Source organism: Muntiacus reevesi, chromosome 1 (assembly GCF_963930625.1).
Source record: "Muntiacus reevesi chromosome 1, mMunRee1.1, whole genome shotgun sequence".
Classification (NCBI taxonomy): Eukaryota; Metazoa; Chordata; class Mammalia; order Artiodactyla; family Cervidae; genus Muntiacus; species Muntiacus reevesi.
The window spans coordinates 114,220,946-114,243,513 of record NC_089249.1 but is presented as its reverse complement, the minus strand read 5'-3'; the positions used below and the strand labels follow the sequence as shown (position 1 = coordinate 114,243,513).

The 22,568-nt window shown below is 44.7% G+C and overlaps 1 protein-coding gene across 3 annotated transcripts in view; it reads left to right on the top strand.

Annotated features, from left to right (window-relative positions):
- The first annotated feature begins 239 nt into the window (after window positions 1-239).
- Window positions 240-22,568, top strand: part of LRRC8D (leucine rich repeat containing 8 VRAC subunit D) — a 129,690-nt gene continuing 107,361 nt past the window's right edge. Inside the window, exon 1 of one of the 3 annotated variants that reach the window (XM_065909190.1) lies at window positions 240-370. The gene's annotated coding sequence lies outside the window, so the exon portion shown is untranslated. Of the gene's footprint in view, window positions 371-639; window positions 810-20,212; window positions 20,346-22,568 lie in introns of those variants that run through there. The other 2 variants (XM_065909199.1, XM_065909181.1) reach the window with 2 other exon arrangements.

The window sequence follows — 22,568 nt, the reverse complement described above, 5'->3', positions numbered from 1 at the left end:
AGCCGACACGCGCCACCCCGGCGCCGGCGACCTGCCCCGCGGCGCCGCGGCCCGAGCGGAGGCTGTGGCTGGGACCTCGCGGGCTGGGGGACGCGGGCGGCCAGCGGGCCGGGCGGAGCGCTAGCCTCGGTCCCCGAAGATCGTTCCGCTTTCGGCAATCTGAGCGGCGGGCGGCGGGGCCGCGGAGTGGGCCCCGTGGGAGGACCGCGCCGGCCTGCGACCGCTTCTCTCCGGCTCCCCGCCACGCGCGCTCCCTTCTCTCGCCTCCCTCCGCCCCATCGGAAGGGCGGGGAGACCCGGTTACGGCTCCGCTGATTCTTCCCGGAGGTGGGTGTTCGGTGTCTGGCCTCGCTGGCCCGCTGCCCAGAAGGTGAGCCCTTCAACTTCTCCAGAAACGCCTCCCCTCCCGCCTCCTTCCCGCGCGGGGTGGGCTGGGCTGGGAAGTGAGGGCGCGCCCCGCCCCCAGCGCGAGGGGGAGGGAGCCGGGGGCCCGCAGGTGCACCCAGCCCGCCGCGGGCCATCTCCGGGTTGGGTACCGGTATAATCCGCTTCTAGCTTGTTTGGAAGCGTGGGCACTTGGGAGCCGGACTTCTGCGCGAATCCCTTCCAGGGGCTTGGAAAGGAGGAGGATTGGGGGTGGCTGCTCAGAGAATCACACCTCCGCTGCCTGGAGGGTTCATAGGGGCCTTCCTGTTTCTCTCCCCCCTTTATTTGGGGGTATCCCTCACGGATAAAGGGATGAGTTTTTTTAGTTTCTTAAAAAGCCAGCTGCAGTAAAGAAGAGCTGCCCCAGGTCGAGGGGAGGAGAGGTAGGTCCCTGCTGGAGAGGTGGGGTGTGCGTCCCCACTTGGATACGCAGTTGGGGTGTCTGTGTCAGAAGGTGGGGAGGTGGGGTTTCAGGAAAGAAAAAGTGCAGAGGTGAGAGGTTGGAGTGCTCAGGAGCTGAGCAGAAGGAGGGCGAATAGGTGCTGGGGAGCCCTAACCGACCGTGCGGCCCAACTTGAGCTCCCTTGACTCATATATCCCTTCTGTTTCGCAGATTTCCTTCCCCCTTTCCTTCTTCTTGACTTAGAAAAAAAATTTTTTTTGTTGGGCAAAGAAAGCTTTGAGGACATATTTTGAGAGATTCAGGAGTAAAGAGAGAGCTGACTTCTGGAAACTTTCTTTAGCAGCTTTGCTAATAAAATTCTAGTCAGGCTGCGTTTATTGAGCACCTATTATGTGTTCTGTGCTGGAGGTTGGAGGAGTCTGGGCAGCCAGGGAATTCCCGTCTGCAGTTCTGGGGAGGGCTGTTTACCTCGTAAACAACCAAAGGGCGCTTCTAAGTGCCAAGAATGACTGTGATTCAGATCTTCCCCTCCTGGGTTCTGGGGCCTCTTCATGGTACAGACCTGTGGGAAGAACTCTGCACCATACCCAATAAATGGGGTCTTCAGGCAGCATTTATTTTTACAGCTGGTTAATACTGACCAGACACCTCCCATCAGCTAGCGCAGGGTGAGAATCCTCTTTTTTGTCTTCTACACCCACTGACTAAAACGCTGTTAGAATACAAGAACAAGATAGGAAAGATCTGGAGATAAACATCAGGTAGAATAAGGTGCCGACAAAGTATTTGGTCTCTGTCGGCTGGTAAGGGAGCAGCCCATGAAATGATTAGGTAATCATGGAGCTGGGAAAAAAGCAATCCAAAATCTTGAATTGGCATGGTTTATTTGTATATCTGAACATTTTATCTTAGATTTGTCTCATTTTTATTGAGGGCGTCTGAGTGTGTACTTTGTTGATTAAAACCTAGCACATTAGAAAGTTGGAGAGGAAGCTGTCCTTATATGACCTAGTCCCCCATTCTCTTAATGATCCTGTGGAGTGGTGTATGATGCAACAGTGAAAGTATTGAGCCATATTCCTATCTTTTTCTTTCAGCCAAGGTTTACAGAATTTTAAAAACTTGGTCAAAACTTGACCTTCTCCCCCTAGTTTTTACATTGTTCAGAACTTTTTTGATTTTTAAAAAGTTTGCTGTGTCTTTAATGTCCCAATAGTTAAATTATTTTGATAGCTGTATTTTGGAAGTCAGATTTGATTCAGTCTTAGTACTGTAGGTATTAAATTGGTACTAACTGTGAAAACATGAAAGTTTTGTCAAACCCGTGTGCTCCTGATCACTTATGTTCTTGAAATGGCAGTCGGTAAGGGATTTCATGTATTTTCATGTATCATTGGAGCTGATATTGACATTCTGAAAAGTCCAGCCAATATTTATTGAGCACCAGCAGGAAGCAGAGAACCTGAGTGGGTGTTGGGGTGCCTTAGTCAAGGAGAGGATTCTTGTACTAATAGAAAGCAAGTAAGACGGTCCATGTGAGACCACCACCAGAAGCAAGGGATTGCATTTGTTAGAAGGCCAAGGAATACGGAGATGGAAAGGATGTGTGGAGCCAGCTGGGAGTGTTTGTGTCTTGTGGAAGAGGGAGGGCACATGTGTTAGGGGAAGCTTTGAGGCGTGTCATGGGTCAAAAATAGGTTTGCCTGGCTGGAACAGAGAACATGTCTGATGAAGGGAGGTAGAGGGGATATAGTTAGTGGAAGACTTGAACCACAAGTCAGTGGTGTTAATTATTTGGTTCAAGAAGCATGGTTCTCGACAGGGGGTTACTTTGCCTCCCAGCAGACATTTGGGATATCCGGACACAGTTGTATTTTTGCTTGTCCGAGCTAGGAGGCAAGCGTTACTGACACCTAGTGAGCAGAGCCCCTGAATCTTGCTAAACATCCTGCAGTGTGTAGGATGTTCCCACTACAAAGAATGATCCCATCCAGAATGTCAGTAGGGCCAAAGTTGAGAAACTCTGCCTTGATAGGGAAGGTAGAAGCCACTGTGAAGTGAAGTTATATCTCAGAACTGGCCTCGGAGGAGGTGGTTTCGAAAGGTGAGGAAGGACCGTGAGTTGGGAAGCCAATCGAGGGGACTTCTGCTACACTCAGACCTGAACGGATTAGGATCTGGGCAACTTCTAATCAGAGAAAAAGGCATTTTTGAGAGATCCTGGCAGATGGGGAAGTCTCAGAATTAGACTGGGCGTTTTAGAGAAGTCTTGGTCTAACTTCTTTAGTAAACTCTTATACTTGTGAGGCAGCATCTGTTTAAACACCCCCAGATACAGGGACCTCTCTACTTACAAAGACATGCCATCATGCCTTTGGACTGTGTAGTGTGATCATTAGCTGATGACTGCTTCCCTGAAACTTTGTTCTGTTGATTCTATTCCTTTGGAATGACCCACCTCCTCAGATAGTCCTGCGAAGGCGCAAAGACAGAATAATGTTTCCTCGCCACTCCAGCTGACTAAATTTTCTCAAAGCAAAATAGTCCTAATTCTTTTCACAGTTCTACATGGGACATGGTTTCTGCCTCCTGAGTTTGTCAGCATCTTTTATGGAGAGTTATGGTGACTGAAATTGAATATGGTAATGGAGACCTGACCTGGTCCACAAAGAGTACAGTAGGACAGCTGTTTCCTGTGACCAAGGCACAAACATCTACTTTTTGCAGCTTAAGCTTACAAAACAGCCCAGCACAGACTCATGTTTAGGGTCTGGACAGTCAGAACTCCCAGGTATTTGTCATATTAGCTGTTGCATCCTGTGTTCATTGTGCAAGTGTGTGTGTGTGTGAGAGAGAGAGAGAAGCTGAGTGGGTGTTTTTTGTTTTGTTTTTGTCCCTGTTGAGTACTATCCTATTTATTTTGGTCCAGTCTTCCAGTCTTTTGAGATTTTAAAATCTTAATTCTGCTTTCTAATCATATGAGAGAGGAGTGGAGGATGACTTTGCCAAAAGCTTTGTAGTCACTTAATATTAATACTTCATGAAACCCAGTACTTTGGCGCTGCTTGTCCTATTTGAAAGCTGGGAGTTCTGGGTGATGGAGGGGAATTCCAGGGGTTGATGAACCCCAAGCTTAGGGCATCTGAGAAATTTGTCTTTGTGGCCAAGCTACAGGGAGTTCAGTTGTTGCTAATGTTTGCACCTGAAGTGCCCTTTTGATATTATTTGAGTCTGTTGTAAGCTTCTGAAATCCACACTCCATCCTCTGGGGTCTTTGTAATTCTATTTAGACATCTGGAAGAGAATTGCTAATGTTCTGTGCAAATCTGAAGCTTGCCAAATCAGAGTTGCTTTTGAAATTTGTGAAGAGGTAAATAGGGGAATAACTGGTATTGGCAAAAACCATGTATGAGGTCTGTTCCCACCCTAGCTAAGTTTTTTTTTTTTTTCCTTCTTTTTTTTTTGCTAGAATGCCTGAAATACTTAACTAGTGACAGATTTACTTTTGGGGAAGGAGCGAGAGGTGGGGTCTTAGAGACAGGCCTTTCTCCTAGAACTGAGCTTTAGTATGTCATTGGTGTGGTGTCACACTTACCAGATTTCACATATCTTCAACGAGAATACATCAGGAAGCAGCCATCCTTGGATGTCTTTTGAAGCAGATAGGACAGAAGTCCTTGGTAACGTAATGCCAGGTTATCCAAATGTTCTAGATCTGCCCAGCACACTAGATTTCAGTAAATTTCTTGGTTCAGGTGATCACCATCCAGTAGTGTTGAGAGTGCTAGAACAAAACTGCAGAGGTCGCAGCCAGCACACGTGACCCCCTTTGTTAGCAGTGTCCATCGTGCCCAGTTCATCGCGGGTGTGTTGCCTGCCCGCATGGTGCAGTCTGCTTGCTCTCACTTCAGTGCGTGGCCGACATGGGAAACCTGTCTGTATTCTCTGGAGGTGAAAATACTCCTGGAAGAACTGGTGTTTTGTGAATTTAAGAGATTTCGTGCGTGGGGACATATTTGAAAATCCTTAGAAATTGTCCTTTTACACTTTCAAAGGCTGTATCAGAGTTGAAGTCACCTTGGAATTAAGTGTGCTGTGTATCAGTTTTGAGTAGAACCAGAGAATTTTTAATAGATGGAAATGATCAGTGCTTGAATTTGGTAGAAGAGGAAATTGAGGCCTAGGGAGGTGATGTGGTTAGTGTCAGCTCACACACATAGTCATAGAGCAGGCATTAGAATCTACCTGCATGAAAGACCACAGATACAGGCTAAAGATAAAGATTACTCTGCTTGAAGGTGAGTAAACACTAGGGTCCCTTAGGACTTATTTACATAATTGATCCAAAAGAAGGAATACACAGTGGAATTTCTAGGTTTACAGATGATAGTGCACTCTTCTGAATTATGAAATAGCTAACCAACGGGGATTTATTCCAGGGAAACTGCACCAGGATATGTTAGTCATCAGAAGACTTGCAGGTGTGTTTCTTTGTGGGCAAATACGAGGTCAGGTATTAAGGGGGGAATTACAGAGTTGTCATAAGATGGTTTTTGGTGGGAAAATCCAGGAAAGGGCTTCAAAAATATTTTTACAGTGTTTTCCCAACTTGTTGCAGATTAAAAAGGACAGGAAGTGCTAAGCTTCATCAGAAAGATTTTGGCCACAAAACAGAAAACATAGTCATAATTGAGTTTCTACTGTGCTTTGTTCAAAGCATGGGCACCTGACTTTAGGTGAGACACCAGAGCTGGAATGACCAATGTAATTTACCTAGAGAGGGTAGACAGTCCTGCCAGAATGTAAGCTCCATGAGGACAGAGCCTTGCCCATCTGTTTTTCTGATAAAAATAAGAGTTTCTAGTATCTGGAAAGAAGACAGCCAGGAGGAGATGATTCTGACGCCCATGAAACCACTAGGATAGGGACAGAGGAAACTTGGATTGTTCCCCCTATTCCCACGTACTATTTCAGCCGCCAGCTTCCTTGTCTGCCTGCCCCCTGCCCTGTCAGTGTGGCGAAGGCAGAGATGTATCTGTCTTCTACGCCACTGATTTCCTGGTGCCCCCCAACCCCCCGCCTCAGCAGGCCCTGCGTTGATATTTGACACCTGAAGGAGTACATGAAGAGGTGCATTCCTTAAAGCCTTATAAAACATAAATTCAGGAAATAATGTAAATAGTTTTGCTTAGCCCTGGCTGGCATCAGAATCAGTCTGGAAAATGTTTTAAAGTTACATGAGCCCAGACATTTACCCGCATCTTTTGGGTCAGAGTCTCTGGGAGTGAAATTTTGTTTGGATAACCTGGCATTAAGTTACCTAGGATTTCTGTCCTATCTGCTTCAAAAGACATCTAAGAATGGTAATTTCTTAATGTCTTCCCATTGAAGATATGTGAAATCTGCTAAGTGTGACACTACACCAATGGCATAACTCCAAATCACTCCAGAGTGATTCTGGTGTGTAGCCAAGACTGAGAGCCACCGTCTTGCATAGTTGTATAGAAAGGGTGGGTATTGACACCTTAGAGAAGCTTTGAAACATTAGTGGCTGACAACTCACACTTGGTAGTTAAGATAAACAAGGAGCTTTAAGGATACACTTGTGTCCTTGGAAGATGATGACCAAGACAGCAGATGGTCCACTGTGTGGCCCTTGGTGCTCCATGAGATACTGCATCCTGGACTGGATGGCGTGAGGGGACCATCCTGTGGTCCATTGTGAATGCATAGTGACAGTTACACCAGCCTGTGGAAAAGAACAAAGAGAATGCAGCAGGCTTTTCAGTTTTAATTTTAGTGCTAAGTTTATTCAATTGAAAGGATTTTTTAAAAAATCTTGGTTGGGATATCTTGCTTACTTTGATAGGTTATGAAAGACTGGTGATGGTTTGTCTTTGGTATGATTTTTTCTAAAATCTGGCAATTTTATGACAGTCTTCTTTTGAAATTTTACTAGTCTGTGATACCAAAAGTCTGGGAATTACTGCCTTCCTGAGATGTTTGAGATGTCCGTTTCCTCCTCTTGACACCTGCTGTTGGGAAAAGAGCACACACATTGATGTTCAATTCTATCGTAAACATTTCTTTTCTTAAAAAGCTTTTTTTACTTTCCTTCTCTGCTTGCTGGTAATAGTTAGGAACTTTGCCAGAGAAGACTTCACTTCCACAGCAACCCATAAATCCCATTGCTAAATCTCAGCATCAACAGATCACCAAGACTGCAGTGAAGTCTACAAAGCAGGGAGGAGGAAGGAGAAGTGTAAGACGGCCCTTCTGTCAAGGGTGTCAGCCTCCAGGAAGCTGCCTCTGCCGAGCTCACTCAACGGAGACCAGACAGATTCATGCCCTTCACATTGGGCGTGAAGTACCATCAGTCACATTCTCTTTACAGGTTGTTCCCAATCGAGTTCTAAGAAATGTTTGAATATTCAAATTCTTTTGAAAATGACCCCCATGATTCTTGCAATGATACCCTACTTCATAAGCTTTTAAGATCAGTTTATTATCATCTATAACTAGTTTTTTAAACTTAGGTCAAGAAGTAATTGGACAGTTTATGGAATACTTATAGGTAATAACAACCATCATTTATTAGGCATTTACTGATAATTCCAAACCCGTGCCCTGGAATTTACATATATTCTCATTTGATCTGCAAAACAGTCCTGAGTGGAAGATGGACTTATTTCCACTTTAGAGATGACATAACTGAGGCCTGAGAGGTTATATGATCTTCCCAAAAAAAAAAAAAAAAAATCACAAGGAAGTGCTGGAAGTGGAATTTGAAACTAGTCTTTATTTCAAAGCTCATTCTCTTATGTATGGCATTCCTCTCATTTCTCTTAGGTTTGTTTTTCTTCATTTTATAATATTATTAATGTTTCTGTTAAAAAAGAGAATCTGATTTTGAGTCATAAAGAGACCTCACAGCTCGTCTGGTTCCTGCTCCTTGTTTACGGACCATATCTGAAGAATGGGCTCACAGCTGAGAAGAGGGGAGCCGGGGCCCCCTGCTCTGCAGGCCAGAGCTCTCATCAATGCAGTGGTTTAGAAATACCAGCCTGTCGGTAAAATCACTTGAATGCAAGTTGATCCTGGAATTGGGAGAGTGATTTAAAATCACTTGTTTTGGTGCTTTCTCTAGCCCTCTTCTCTTTTATCATCAATATTGGTAATAGAATGCCACTTGTAGTAGCACACTCTAAGTGCCCCCCTCCTAATTAGATCTGACTCTACAACACTACTGTGCATAAACATAAAAAGGATGTAGCTACTGTTTGGAAGGTGTTTTGTGCAAATGTTTGCTGAATAAATGCTATCACAAGTATATGCGATTAAAGACAATCATACCCATATCCTCTGAATTAATAATGAATCAATAAATATCCATATATTTATGTGATATATAGTCTGTTTCATTTATAGATTTTTTTATGTTCAAGTATAGTCATTTCAGTGGAGTGAATTCACTCTGAGTTTCTACCTTAACGGTTTTAGTTTTCATATTAATATTCAGCCAATAATAAATTACAAATTGTAAAATGGTCTGCAGTGTTACCCAGCTTACCCAGTGAATCCTTTTCCTACATGCACACACCACACATACAATCTTTCTTTTTAACTTATATTTCTTTACTATGGGACATTTTCCTTTTTACTTAGTTGTAAGTTCTTTTCCTTGTGAATTGTACCTGGAAAATTCTGTACCAAGGAGAAACTTTCTGATTACCCCTGTAAGTTCTGCACTAACCAGAGAGAGAGTTGGAGTTGGATATTGTTCATGGTCTCAGGCATATACCAAACACTGCCTGAAGTGGGCCTCACGTGAGGTGGCTTACGGCACCTGGTACTCACCTCAGGGTAGAGTGATGGGGGTGGGGGAGTGGGGGGCAGGCCTGGACTGAACCAGAAAATGCAGGTCCTGTCAAAGGGGGTCCTGTTCAGCCAGTCTGCTCAGCAGCCAACTGTTGCCTATGGGAATGTGGGCCAGTCTTGACAGATCTTCACTGTAAGCCAGAAATCTGGATTGCTTAAAAGTCTCCTGATTTTGAGAGATTGGCTAATTAAGCTCAATATTTGAAAAAGAACTTCCTGCAGACCAAATAAAATACCTTTGTGGGTTGGATAGAGCCTGTGATCTTAGGCCTTAGAGATAGATAGCTCTTTAGTGACCAGGTAAATGGAAGCAGAGCATTCAACAAAAAGCATAATAGACTTTTAGAACGTTGAAGCAAATGAAAACGTGATGTCATTGTTTTGTGTAACCCCCCCGCGCCCCCCCACATACACACAGAAAACAACAAAGCAAAGCAAAATCCCCATACTTGTCAATGTAGTAATTTCTGCTCTTTAAATCTGATTTATTATATCCAGAGTAGATGTATTTGATGGGGTTTTCCTTCCTAGGAGTAATGATTGAGGGAGAAATATGTGGAATACGGGAGCGAAGCACGTAGAAGATACGGCTGTGGGAGGCGAGTGGGTCCAGAGATATACAACACAGGGTACGAGCCGCTGGAGGTGAAGAAAGATCATTTATCCCGGAAGCGAAGAGGAAGGTTTCTTTATATCTTAGAATTGATTAGGGGGGTAATAGGAGAGAAACCAAAAAGAGGTGTCCTTACTGAGAAGGGAAAATTGTAATCTGATGCACATTTAGACGTAGTGCACAACCTCTGTGGGTGGGCGGAGGGCTATTGTCTTGCCACCCCTCATATGCTCGTCAACGTGTGGCTTCTGCAGAAGGAGAACTGGAGTGTAAGAGAAAGGAGAATGTAGAGTGAGCAAAGGAAGGGCGGCAGAGCAGCTGGCATCATAAAGTAAACCAGGAAAGCTGAACATGTGTCGTTGTACAAACCAAGACTCTTCCCCGCCCCTCCAGAGCACAGCATTGTTTCGAGGGGGCATGCACAATGGCTTCCAGCTCCCGGTGGCTCTGGATACCAGCTTGCATTGCTCTGGGGCGTTGGAGTGCTTGGCACCGCTTGACGCTGCCCCCACAACCCTTCCGTGTGAGGTTAGTGGCAGCGGGGGCCGCGTCTGCTCCACCAGGCACGCTGCCTGAAGACCAGTGCGGGCTGAGTTTTAGCCTCTCTTCCCGGCCGGGTGCCCCTGGGCAGGACACCACCCCAGCCCAGTGTTGTGACCCTTCCTTCTAGTGCCGCTGTCTTTAGTTTTATCTGCTCTTTTGGGGGAAAATCCTTCCACTGTTTAACCTGTTGTACATACGCCCTCTCTGAAAGAGAAGAGAGGTGATTTTTTAGCAGAGCTCTGTGTCAGCTGAGTCTAGATTTTTAGCCTGAGGGGATTTTTAAAAACCATTTTTTCTCTTAATCATCCCAGGGATAGCCCATTGTTCTGGAATTCCAACATTTTATGGGGAAGATATCTTTTGATTCATCAGGTTTTATCCCAGTCCTTAGGATTGTCATCCCAACATGATCTAGACCGTGTCTTTCTCAACTGGTATAACTTTAAATTTTTAACTCTTCAGTTGCTTTCAGATATAAAGTGAATTTAAAAATTTTCCCCTGCGTTAGTTAGCTTAATGCTGTAAGTTTCTTGTTTTTTTTCTCAGTGTGGAAGCCTGTTTGTAGTATTGAGAAAATGGGTGCAGATTTACTTGCACTGTTGCTGAGAAAAAGGAAAATTCTTCACATTCCACTGTTTGTTCTTCCAGGGACTCTAGTCCACAGATGGAAATCCTGGAGGATCCTGTCAGGAAGTGAAACTTGTGAATAAATCTTTGTGCTGTTTGGGACATTATGGATTAACAACTTATCTAAGAAATCTTCTTTAACCTTCTAAAACACACTTAAAAAAAGAACACAATCATGGAGACTAATCTGTTCTGGGAATAATAATAGGAAGCACTTGCTTTGTACTTACACGTGCCTGGCACTGTTGGAGCACTTTATGTGTTTTTAGCTCACGTATTGCTCCCAACAGCCCATTTTGTAGCAGAGGACAGCAAGGCCCAGTTCCCCATCTGGCTGCGCTTCCCCATCTCTGGGAGCAGCCAAGGGACTCAAGACCTCAGAGCTGGAGGTGGCAGAGCTGTGATTGGAACGCAGGCACTCATGGTCTGAGGACTGCATTTCAGCCTCTTGTACTCTTCTCTTGGGCTTCCCTGGTAGCTCAGCTGGTTGCCTGCAATTCAGGAGACCCTGGTTCGATCCCTGGTCGGGAAGATCTGCTGGAGAAGGGATAGGCTACCCACTCCAGTATTCTTGGGCTTCCCTGGTGGCTCAGATAGTCAAGAATCCTCCTGCAATTGGGAGACATGGGTTCAATCCCTGAGTTGGGAAGATCCCCTGGAGAAGGGAAAGGCTACCCACTCCAGTACTCTTCTCTCATCAAGGATCACAAATAGGCCTTAGAATCTTCTTTTGCTTTCCCCCTCACTTCACCTTTATCAAGATCAGGGTTTGATTTAAAAAAAAAAAAAAGAAAAAAGTTATACTCCTTCTCTAACACTTCATCCCCAAACCAAATGAGCAAACAGCATCGTCAGGAGACATTTTCCATCTCGGCACAGAAACTAAATGGTCTTCCTAGAGCAGTGTCCTGAGACACCGGATTGATCCCTCTAAGGGCTGTAGGTGGGGCCTCATTGCTGTGACAGTCCTCACTCTGCACCAGAATTGTTTTTAAGAGGACAAAAACTACCTTACCTTTACAACTTAGGGATTTGGTGAGCTTCTGAGAATGTTTTAAAAATTGTTTTTCACACTTCATAAAGGACAGTGGGAAGGGCCAAGCCTTTGGAGCTTAGAGGACTTGAGTATTGGTCCTGTCACTCTTCTGTACTGACTTTGTGACTTTGGACTTCTCGAGACTTGGGTTTCATCCCCTGTAATTGGTGGAGAGGTTGATAACAGCAACAGGATTGATTGTGTGGGATAAGCTGCATACTACATGTGATGATATTTTACTGACAACAGTGGCCATGTGTGTTGGGCATTGGGAACCAGTGTGTTCTTTGGAAGTCTCGGAGTCTCTCTCATGGGTGGGTGTTGATGAGCTGGATGCCTGGGAGTTATTGGGAAGGTTGGCGTTGATCTGAGCTTCTCTCCTTTCCCGTTCCCTCCTTACCTGTGTTACAGAATGACGATAATGTGGGTGTCGACTCAGTTTCTGGCCCGAACTCCTTTTCCTTGGTTTTCCCCCCTCCTACTTTGGGCTCGCCTCCAGTTTGCCTACAAAGTGCTGTTTGTTTTGAGGGTGAAGCAGGCATTTCTCTGGGCAGCGACACTGTGGCTGCAGGCAGTTACTGTAGTTCAAAGCAGAAAGCCAAGCTGGAGTAGGAGGGACAGACAGGGCTTGTTCGTTAGAATTTTGTACATTGATTTTTGAAAAGGAAAGAAAGGGGATTAAGAGATGACTTCTCAATAGAAATATTATGAAATGCCCTTCATAACAAAACAAAATTGGGCAAGGAGAAAGGGCTTTTAAGAAATTTTAAGAAATCACTGTTTATCACTTTGAAAGCAAATGCTTTTTATTTATTTATTTTTGAGTGGGAGCACATGGTTTTGGAGCTCTTACTTCTGTGATGTGTCTGTGATGTATTCTCGTAGGGAGGGAAACAAACGTTGATAGAGAACACCGACAGCTATCATCTTGGTACATTTTATGTGGTCTGCATTGGGCCGAACACATTTTCTGTTTTACGCTCAAATCAGTCATAAAGGTAGGGCTCCTTCTTTGTGGGTCCCATTTCAAAGATCATAAGAGTGAGGCTCACAGTGTTTAAATAACCTCCCGAGGGTTACAGTGCTTGTGAGTAACTGAGAAAGGACACTTTGAACCTGTCTGCCTCTCATCCATGGTATGAGAAGTGAGTGAGACCGTGGCCCGCTCTCTCGGGGAGACCGGTCCCCAGCAGTTCACTGTCATTCAATGAGCACGCAGTATGTGCTGTCATTTCTGCATGAGCTCATTTTTTGGACATTTGCTCAGAGGAGGGGGAGACTGATTTTAGCTGGAAAGATCAGAAAAGGTTTCACAGAGAAAAATAACTTGAGCAGCCTGGACTTGAACGATGAGAAACATGGTGACTGGTGGGGAAAGGGTGGGTGAGCTGAGGGAACGTTGGGGCAGTGAGTGCCAAAGACATAAAAGAAGCGTGTGATGTGTTTGGGGAATGGTGCAGTGACAGAGTGAGGGATGTGGGAACCAAGGAGGGCAGAAAAGTAGTTTGGGACACATCACAGAGGGCCTCGCGTGTCCTGCTAAGGAATTTGGACTTCATTCCGTTGCCTTTGAAGGTTATTCCATTAAAGGTTCTTGAGAATGGAAATCATTTATTCTAGTCTCTGCCATGACTGGTTCTAGTGGCAGAGTCTAGAAGGGAGTAGAATGTCTGCAGCAAAAGTTCCCCAACCAGACTGCAACATAGGGTCGCTTGCGAGTTTCTTAAATGTACAGATAATGGGAACACCGCATGCTACTGGCAATCCCCCCTGCCCTAGACATAGTATTTAAAAGCCTGCAGGTGATTCTGAGTGCAGTCAAATAAGGGCTGCTATTTAGCTATTCAGAGGCCAATTGAGAGTTTGTCATCATATCATCATAAGTCATCAATCTGATTTTTAAACCTTAGGAGGGGGCCAGCAATCAAACCTTGGAGAAGATCTATTTAGGTTTCATCATTTGCTTGTTATTCTGTATATACATTAAATAATCTCAGACTATCATCATTTTCATATAAATTTCCCACCATATCGAGAATGCACTATGGCTTTAATCTTTATGCCTTTGTGTTAAGTCCCCTACCCCACCCCAGCCCCACCCCTTTTTTTAATTTCGAAGGAAATGGATCATGCAGCATTCCCTTGGTGACTGTCCTTTCATCGACAGTCTCTCATGGGCTGTGGAGTCCACTTGTGGGGCATGGTTTCTACAGAGCTAATAGTTCAGTTCTTCAGTCTCTTAGGAGTTGAATGAAATGATGCTCACTTGTGCATTTCCTGGGACCTTGCGTGAATTAGGCCTTTTTTCCCCCCCCAAATGTCTTGGCCCTCTCCTTCCGTTTCTTGAGTTCTAAATCTACCAGGAAGGCAAACCGTTCTACCAAGGGAAAAGCAATGTCTCAACATTAAAAAAAATTAGAAATGATAATTTATGCTTAAAAAAATAATGTTAGTTCAAGTTTTTTGCTCTCTTCCCTCTTCCTTCTCTGCTGTTCTTTATCCTGCCGTGTGTTTGCAAACCATTCTCATGACCTTCTGCCGGAGCGGCATATTTGTAGCAGGGCCAGATTATACATACACTACTGACTTTTTCATCTGACCTCTGAATTCAGCCTCTGAGACCCTTCATTTCTTTTGAGTTTTGCTAACAAAGTCTTCTTGTTGAAAGGAATATCATTTCCCATGGAACTTTACTGATGGTCCGTGCAATAATAGGATCATGCTTTTTGAAGTTCAGATGGAAGGTCCTAAAATCTTAAACATATCGAATACTTACTTAGTTCAATCTTGGCATTTCAGGTCTAGAGGCGGTTACTACCCAATGGGCACTCTCAGCCCCTCCCTGAAAATTAAAGGGAGCACAAAAATAAAACCAAACTTCTTGTTTTTCTTCACCCCTCTGTTAATTTAACTGAGTCAGTTGGCTTGCCCTCATTTGCCCTTTTCACAGCTCCCAAATTAATGGTATGTGCAAATTTGATTATAACAGTATGAACAATTCCTAAGTTACTTTTGAATATAAATTGAATATTGTTCTTTGTGGTTCTTTTCTTCATCACACTGGTAGATGTATCCGGTGTTTTTCTTTCCAGCCTGCTTAACTCCTGTGTGGATCTTGTAGCCACTTAAGTTTCAGTTGATTTGGGATCCTGATTGTATGGGACACTGTATCAAATGCTTCATCAAGATCAAACCAGGGGGAGCACAAGGCATTCCCTCCCCTTGCTCATTCAGTTGTGCTGGAGGCAGGCAATCCTGGAGCCTTAAAATCCAGGATTCTGGTCAAGGTAAGGAAGCAGCCCTTCTTCCCAACTTTACTGTTCTGCAAATATCTTTTCTTTCTTTCCAGGATTCATTTATTCAGCAACATGTAGCAGGTGCTATATCCCTGACCCTGTATAACCAGTGGTTACATTCTTGCTGCAGAAAAGGAAACCTCTGAGCCTTTCACTTCTCTCCTTCTGCCTTAATCATGGGAGTATTCCCCATGAACTTTAATGCTGGAGAAGGCAAGTCCAAGCCAGTTGTGTCTCCTTGGTAGTAAAATGTCTTGGTTAAAGGTAGATTCTCTGGCTGGCTAGGCTGCCCATGGTCTGGTATTTGCTAGGTGATGTTACTTTAGGCAAATTATTTAATAGCTCTGTGTCTGTTTCCTGGTTTGTAATATGGAGGTAATGGTAGTTCTTGCCTCAAAGTGGTGTTGTCAGGAATAATTGAGTCAGTACATGTAAAGTGGTCAGAATTTGTTTAGCTAGGTTTAGTTTAAAACTTGATGAATAATCTTTCAAAAGTTTATAATAACGTTTCTGGACTTTCCAGGCACTTTGTTTCTCTTTCCTGCTGTTGGCCTTAGTCACGCCACTCCAGGCAAAGGAAGGGAAATGAAGATGAAACTGTCCAACTTTGCCACCTTGTAAGGCTCCATTTTAACAGATAGTTGAGAATTGATTTATCAATAGACAGTGATGTATGTGACTTCCCTATCAACTCACCTAGTGCTGCTTCCCAATGTGTAATTGTGCAGATATTTAGGTATTTTTAAAATCCTTTTAAGAACGTTGTTGTCTTAGTAATAAGTACTATATTCATTTGACCTCTTAAGAAATTATTTTAAGTTGTTGGATTCTTTAATATTCTTTAATATTCTTTAATTATTTTTAAAGGATGCCCAAAGAGAATTTTTTAAATATTTTTTTAATAAGGAGGCAGAAATACCCACTCCAAAAGATGAATAGACAAAACATGCCTTCCAAAGAAAAATGTCTTACAGGACACTGTTTAGTCTACACAATACTCATCATGATCAACAGTCAGTAAATAACTCAGGGCTGTTCATGGTCACAGTCTGCGCCAGGAGCAGTTTTACTACTTTAACTTACGTGCAAGTATTTGCATCTGAGCTTAGCCTTCATGGTTCCTTGCTAATCTTTCATATTTATACTCACTAAATCACAGAACATCAGTCATTGTGACCCATTTTACATATATATTTGCATTCTAAGTTGGAAAAAATGCATGAAGATTTTGTCTATTACAATTTGACTGACCAGTGGATCTGTTTTATTATTTTATTAAACACTTGTCAGCTGCAACCTGAGATCAGATTCAACCTAATTTATATTGACATATTGATAAAAATCAGTTGCCCATTGCAGAATACATTTATAGTTTACACTTTCAAAAAACTTGGCAAGGGGATGAAGTCACAGGATGTAGTTGAGAGAGAACATTCCTTGTTGTGTTTTAAAAGTGAGAGTCTTCTGAGGAAAGGATGTGTAGCACAGAATAATAAATCCACAGCCAAAATGCACCTACTCATGTCTTCTCGAGAGGAAGAACAAACCCAGGGTGAATTTTAGCTCCATTACCTGCTGCTTTGAGAAAATGACTTAACACCTATGAGCTCTGCTGCTTATAACGCAGTGATAATGAGTCCTCCTTGCAAAGGCAGTTCTGAGAATCCAGTGAGGTAGTGCACCTGTGGGTCCTATGTAAACAGTACTAATTCTGCTCCAGACGTGTGTGTGTTGGAGTACACTTACCAGCTCAGGCCTGTAGCCATCCTGGCCTGTGTTTCTGACTTGCAGCTGGGTCTCCCAAGTCAGGCTGCAGGCGTTCTAAGTAATGCTTTTCTTAGCTTTCTTAAAACCAGGGAACTCTGTGTCCAAAAGGGAGCCTAAACCATCTTGCAGGCAGACTTTTCTTCTTTTTTAATGTGATTTGCATCCATCCCTTTGCTACATTTTTGCCATGGGAAATGATACTCTGGCTCCTTGAAAATGGCTAATAACCCTCTGTGGGGAAATGCCAGTCAAGCCAGCCAGTTGGCTCTGAAGACATCTTTCTTGAAAACCATGGTCCTGGTCTTGCAGAGGCCGGGAAGTGGGTGTGAGGGCCAGAGGACTCCTTCCCAGAAGAGCCTGTTCATGTGCCACCCTGGAGGTGGAGACACAGACAGGGATGCCACTGTGAAGGCTACTGGTGCGGAGAGGCAATCTCTTAGGTAACCAGATGGCTTGTCACGTTTCTTTTTTTGTTTGCAGAAAATCCTGTAATAATGGCCAGGGATCCTCACACAGAGAAATTGCATGGCAGACATTTTTAATCGTCAAAGTAAGGACTTTCTCTCTGAAGATGAAGAAAGATAAGGAACATCATTTTTGGATATGAGTTTATCATCTCCTCCTCCACACCCATTAGTCCTGAGGAAAGCAGTCTCTTGTCACTTAATTTGGAGCTTCAAAAATGGCTTTCACACCCTTGCTGTATTCGTCCATGGACTGTGGTACTTAGGGAGTGGAGAATTGAAAAATTAACCTCCAGTAATCTTCCAGAATCAGCTTTATTTTTTGTGGTGTCATTTGTGCCTACCCAGGAGTAAGAGTAGTTTCCCTCTTTTTATGAGGTGGTCATTTTAATATTTTTTTTCCTACTTAACAGTGACCAGCAAGAAACAATTTCCATGAAATACAGAAAGGGCAGGAGAATAGCTGAGTCATGGGAATGTGTGATATGATGCTTAGGCCTTGTGATGGTTAGGATACATATATGTCAGGAACAGATGCAATCTTAGGAGTCTTGCATTATCCAGACTATGAACGTTGGGATCCATCCAGCTTAACTTGAACATATTTCCTTTGCTTTGTCTCAAGAATTTAATTTTTCTTTAGAGGTTTTTCCTTCAAGGCTCTTGGATTAATAAGTAACAGCAATGAAGGCAGGGATACCAAAAAGTATTTCAAAATAGAATTGTATCCAAAACATGGTAATTATCATTTTTTTTTCTAAATGAGAGAAAATTGAGAGAAATTTTGAGTTAACTGCTCTCTGTCCCCCTTCCCTCCTAGCGGGTACTTTGTGGGAAAGAAATGGCAGGGCTTTGGGACGAAGCATTAAGTTTGTGAAAAGAAATGGAAAGTGGACAGGTCCAGGATAAACAGGGGACTTCGAGAAGGAAAATGACAGCATCAGAGGCAGAGCGGGACCCTAGAAGGTTGCTAAGCGCCCCCAGGAGGTTTTTTAGTAATAAGCCCTCACGCCACTGTGCGGACCTGAAGGATGGGAACGCATTTGCTTCTGCTCAGCCCCGACTGGCACACCTGAACTGCCCTTGCCCTTGACTTAGCTGCTCTAGAGTTCCCAGAGCCTGTGCTGCTGAGTAAGGTGGCAGGGAAGGGCAAGTGAGACACGGTTCACGGGAGACAAGACATGAGCACTCACATTCTCCCTCACTCTCCCCCTCGTTGCCATGATTCTTAATCTCCTTTCAACACATACTCTTTCTTGTCTTGTCAAGAGGCTAATAGCAGCATGCTATTGACAGGTGAGTGTGAACTAAGTGCTAAAACAGAAGGAAATGAAAAGTGAGAGAATTTCAAATTTCATCAAGAGTGGAGTCCACGCGTGTTTCGTTCATTTTGTGTGGGTGTGGTTTTTGTTTGTGTGTTTGTTTCTTTGCCTTCTGAAAAGAGCCCAGTTAGAGTAAAAGAATTCAGGGAACAAATATTCGTCAGCAGATTAGGTTCTGAACTAAACAGACTTTGTACCTTGGCATATAAGTAGCTGTCCCATAACCTTCTGAACTTTTGCCACGGAGTGACTCTGAAAAGGCTGACAGAGCCAGTGGCAGATAATGGTAAAGAGCACGGTGTCCTCTGCTTGAGTCTCAAGGTACATATAATTCAGGTGGGTAGGGAGCCCAGCTAGTGTGATGGAGTGATAGTATGGAATTGCAGGCTCATTGGGAGACAAAGGGATGGATCACGGATAGTCACTGGGCTTGATTTTTCCCTGAGAATTCATGATTGTTTTGAGAATTAGAGTGTAGAGGAAGTGGTGCAGACTTTATACTTAGAAAAGACCTCTCCACTTTACTTTTTAGCTAAGACATCGGGATAGATACTTAACTTTTCTGACCCAGTTTCCTCAATTGGGAATGTGAGAAAAGGACTTTTGCAGACCTATTGGGAAACACTAAGATTTAAGGGAGTTTAAAATGAGATGCTAACACTGAGCAGGAGCTTAATGTCCATCAGTTTCTACTTCAGTCAAAATTGAACTTTTCATGTAGAATAATCATTCATTATATACTATTCTCCATGTTGAGTTTTGAAGCGGGAATAACTTTTATTTAAGCCATCACCTTGATGATAAAAGAAGCTGTTGATCAGAGACAGTTCTTTAAGTGCCTGGCAACCTGATAGATTCTTGGGCAAGGGCAGGCACGGTAGGGATGAAATTGTTCTCACTTGCAAGCCCAGAAACTGGGCACTGAACACTCCTAGAGCTGGTACACTCTGCTTATGGCATATTTTTAAACCATTTGTTAGCAGGACCCTGAGGTTCACCTAAGTCGGACGGTGACAAAATGGACATAAACCCAGAATTTGGGAACTGTTGAGTGATTTGTACGCCCAGAGAAATACTTGTTTTTTGGAAGAATGCACTATATGCATTCTTCACGATATGATGATCTTTCATGTGGAATTGGTATATATAAATATTAGGGCGCTGTGCAGCTAAGGGTCTCAGTAGAGAGGGAGCCTAGGAACCCAGAATACTTTTTTTCTTCTTTTTCTGGCAGTTCGTGTCTGCCAGTTTCTGGCAGTTTGAGTCAGCCAGGCGCAAGACAAGTCTTTTCCCATCCTGAAGCTCTTTAGGCTGCTGAGCTGGAATGGATATACGGGGATGTGGCTCTTAAACTTTAAAATTGTGCGTAAATCCAGCTTCCTCTTCCCTGGTAAGGATTGTCTAGTATTTATATCGTCCCCTCGTCAGATTTCCACCCCCCGGGGGCGGGGAGGAGAGGAGAGGAAAGGAGGAACCCCTAGGCAGGCAGGCGGACAGCGTGGAGTTGACTTAGGTAGCGCGGGGAGGGGAACCCAGGCGGGGGCTGGAAACGGAAGGGCTGCCAGCGCGCCGCGGGCCAGGCGGCCGGCAGGGGGAGGCCGGGCCGCGGGGCGGCCACCTCGCGGGCCGCCGGGGTGGCGGGTCTCCCGCCGAGGAGAGTGCTGGGGGCCGCCGACCGTGCAAGGCGGGCGGCAGCGGTTATGCAACCCGCAGCCCCCTCGGCCGCCCTCCCCGCCGGCCTGCCTCCCTCCCTGCCTCCGCTCGGCTGGCGCTCGGATCTCTCTAGTTCTTTCTCTCCCCTGTGTGTTTCAGACAGGAAGTGCACGGCCGTCGGTAACGTGCTGCCGGGTCCCAGGATGGACGAGTGAAGCCCCCGCCTCATCGCGCCGGTCCCAGCTCGCGGAGCCCGCCAGCAGCCAGTCCCCGGAGAGGAGAGCGCCCTGAGGGTGCAGGGTGGCCGCCTGGTCCAGGTGCGAGGCCGGGTCGTGAGCCCGCGGGCTGGGCGCTGGGCTGTCACTCAGCCGATCTGCAGCTCTGCGCTGCAGCCTCACTCGCGTGCATTTTCTACCTTGTGCGCCCCTGGCTGCTTGCTTTCTCGGAGGGTCTCTAAACTCTGTGGATGTGCTGCCGACGGGGTGCAATGGACCCGGGCGCAAACGCGCGCGAGAGCACGCGGCGCCCGGGGACCTGCCCTGCTTCCTCACCCACTCACTCTAGGCGGGAGCTTTCCAGGCAGGACTGACTGTGCCAGCGAGGCTTCCTGAGTCCTCAGCTGCCCTCTCCACCTTCGCCTGTCTTCCTCCTGCCGCCTGAAGCAGCGACTCTTTGTTCTTCACTTTGTTCCGTGGGCCAGGGTTTATCTACAGAAATGGCTGGCTAGGGTGTTATTAACAGTGTTGTAAGTGGGTGGGGTGGGAACCTAGGGGAGGAAGAGGATGAGTTGAGGGTGATGGTGTAAGGTGGAAAGGGAAGCAAGAGTCTTGGTGTCCAGACTCAGAGATCCCACTTCTTCAGCCGGTGTAACAGAGGAGTCCAGGCTCTTTGCTTTCCGTTCTGGGAGAGCCAGACTGTCAGGACCTAAGGGAATTGGTGATGCACACACACACACCGGAAAGGTAGCGACCAGGAATGAGGGGCAGCTAGTTGTGAGATGTTTAGTCTGGTGTCTGGTTTGTTAACTCCAGTCGTGGTTTCTTAGGCAGGCTCCCTTACTGAGACAGAAGTACTTTTAAAGGTAGGAGCCTGACATCTTTATTCATTAAATGCCATTTTTCATCAGAGTAAAACTGAGAATGAGTTTTCTCAAATTCACTAGGTAGATTACAGTTCACATGCTTGTCTTGCTCCGTCTCAGAAGTGCAGAGGTGAAGAACAAAATGCTGGAGCAAAGGTTGGTTTTATGCGCAGACTTTCTGCTTCTTCATTTCTCTGGCAGCTCCTCTCTCTCCAGGGACTAAATCAGATGGCCACTACCCACCCCCCCTCCTCAACCAGTGAAAGCCCAGCCTTGTTTTCCTGCTTTTATTTATCTGTCTGGTTGAATTCCAGCCTTGCAGAGGGACACCAGGGGAGGTGTGATGGTTGAGGAGAGTCAGTTTGGTAGGAAGACTGTAGCCTCAAATTAAATGTTTGAATGATGTTAAGCCAGTGACATCGTCTTTCAGTTTCTTTTGGAAGAAGGGGTCCAAACAAATGACTGGAGGGAGAAAAAGGAGATTCCGCAAAGAGGGGTCTCTTTTTGTAGTAGGGAGGGAAAATGCACAATCGCAGTACTGTGTACACTTAGCGCCTTCATCATATTGGGCACTTGTGCTTCCTCGGGAAGCAGAGCCTAAATTCATGATGTTCTATGTTCATCATACCCACCCCCCCCATGCTGAATTTTTTATAGTAAAATATATTTACTACATAATTGATTTTGCTTCAAAAGGAAAATCTTTGGTAGTTCCTCAGCCTGTTAAATTTGTACTTTCCCCTCCCTTCCCCTTTCTTTTTCTTTTTAGCAGCATGGAGGTAATTTGAATTATAAGATCCCATTATTCCAATAATCCTTCAGAACTTTAATCTCTTAAAATGCAGCTGCTTTGAGCATTGTGATATTATCAGTAATTGGTATAACTGTGTTAGCATTAAGTAACCAAGATACACTATGAGCACGAGCAATTAATTTTCTCTTTTTCTAGATAGATGTGAACTTCTTAAATTTGATTTTCATATGTCTGTGTTTGTGCCTCTTCTTGCCAAGTGCATCATGAGATTAAAAGTGAAAACAAGTCATTAAGAGAGACTCTTGAAAGGAAAGACCTGTTCAACCATTTGCCTCTATTTTTTATACCCAGGTGTACTCTTGGCCCTCTGGTTCGTTAATTTATTTGAGGACTTTCCTCAGCATCTGTCATTCTGTTTCAGGTAAAATAGAATAGTCTTTGTGACCTCTTAAACTTATCCCCTACTTAGGAACAGGGTTTATTCCCACTCTAGAGGAATTTAATAACAGCTAAATAATAACCCAGGAATAATAATACGTGACCTTTAGATCCTCATTTTCTGTTTGTTGTTTAGTCAATAAGTCGTGTCCAATTCTTGTGATGCTATGAACCGTAGCCCGCCAGGTTCCTCTGTCCATGGGATTTCTCAGGCAAGAATACTGGAGTGGGTTACCATTTCCTCCTCCAGAGAATCTTCCTGACCCA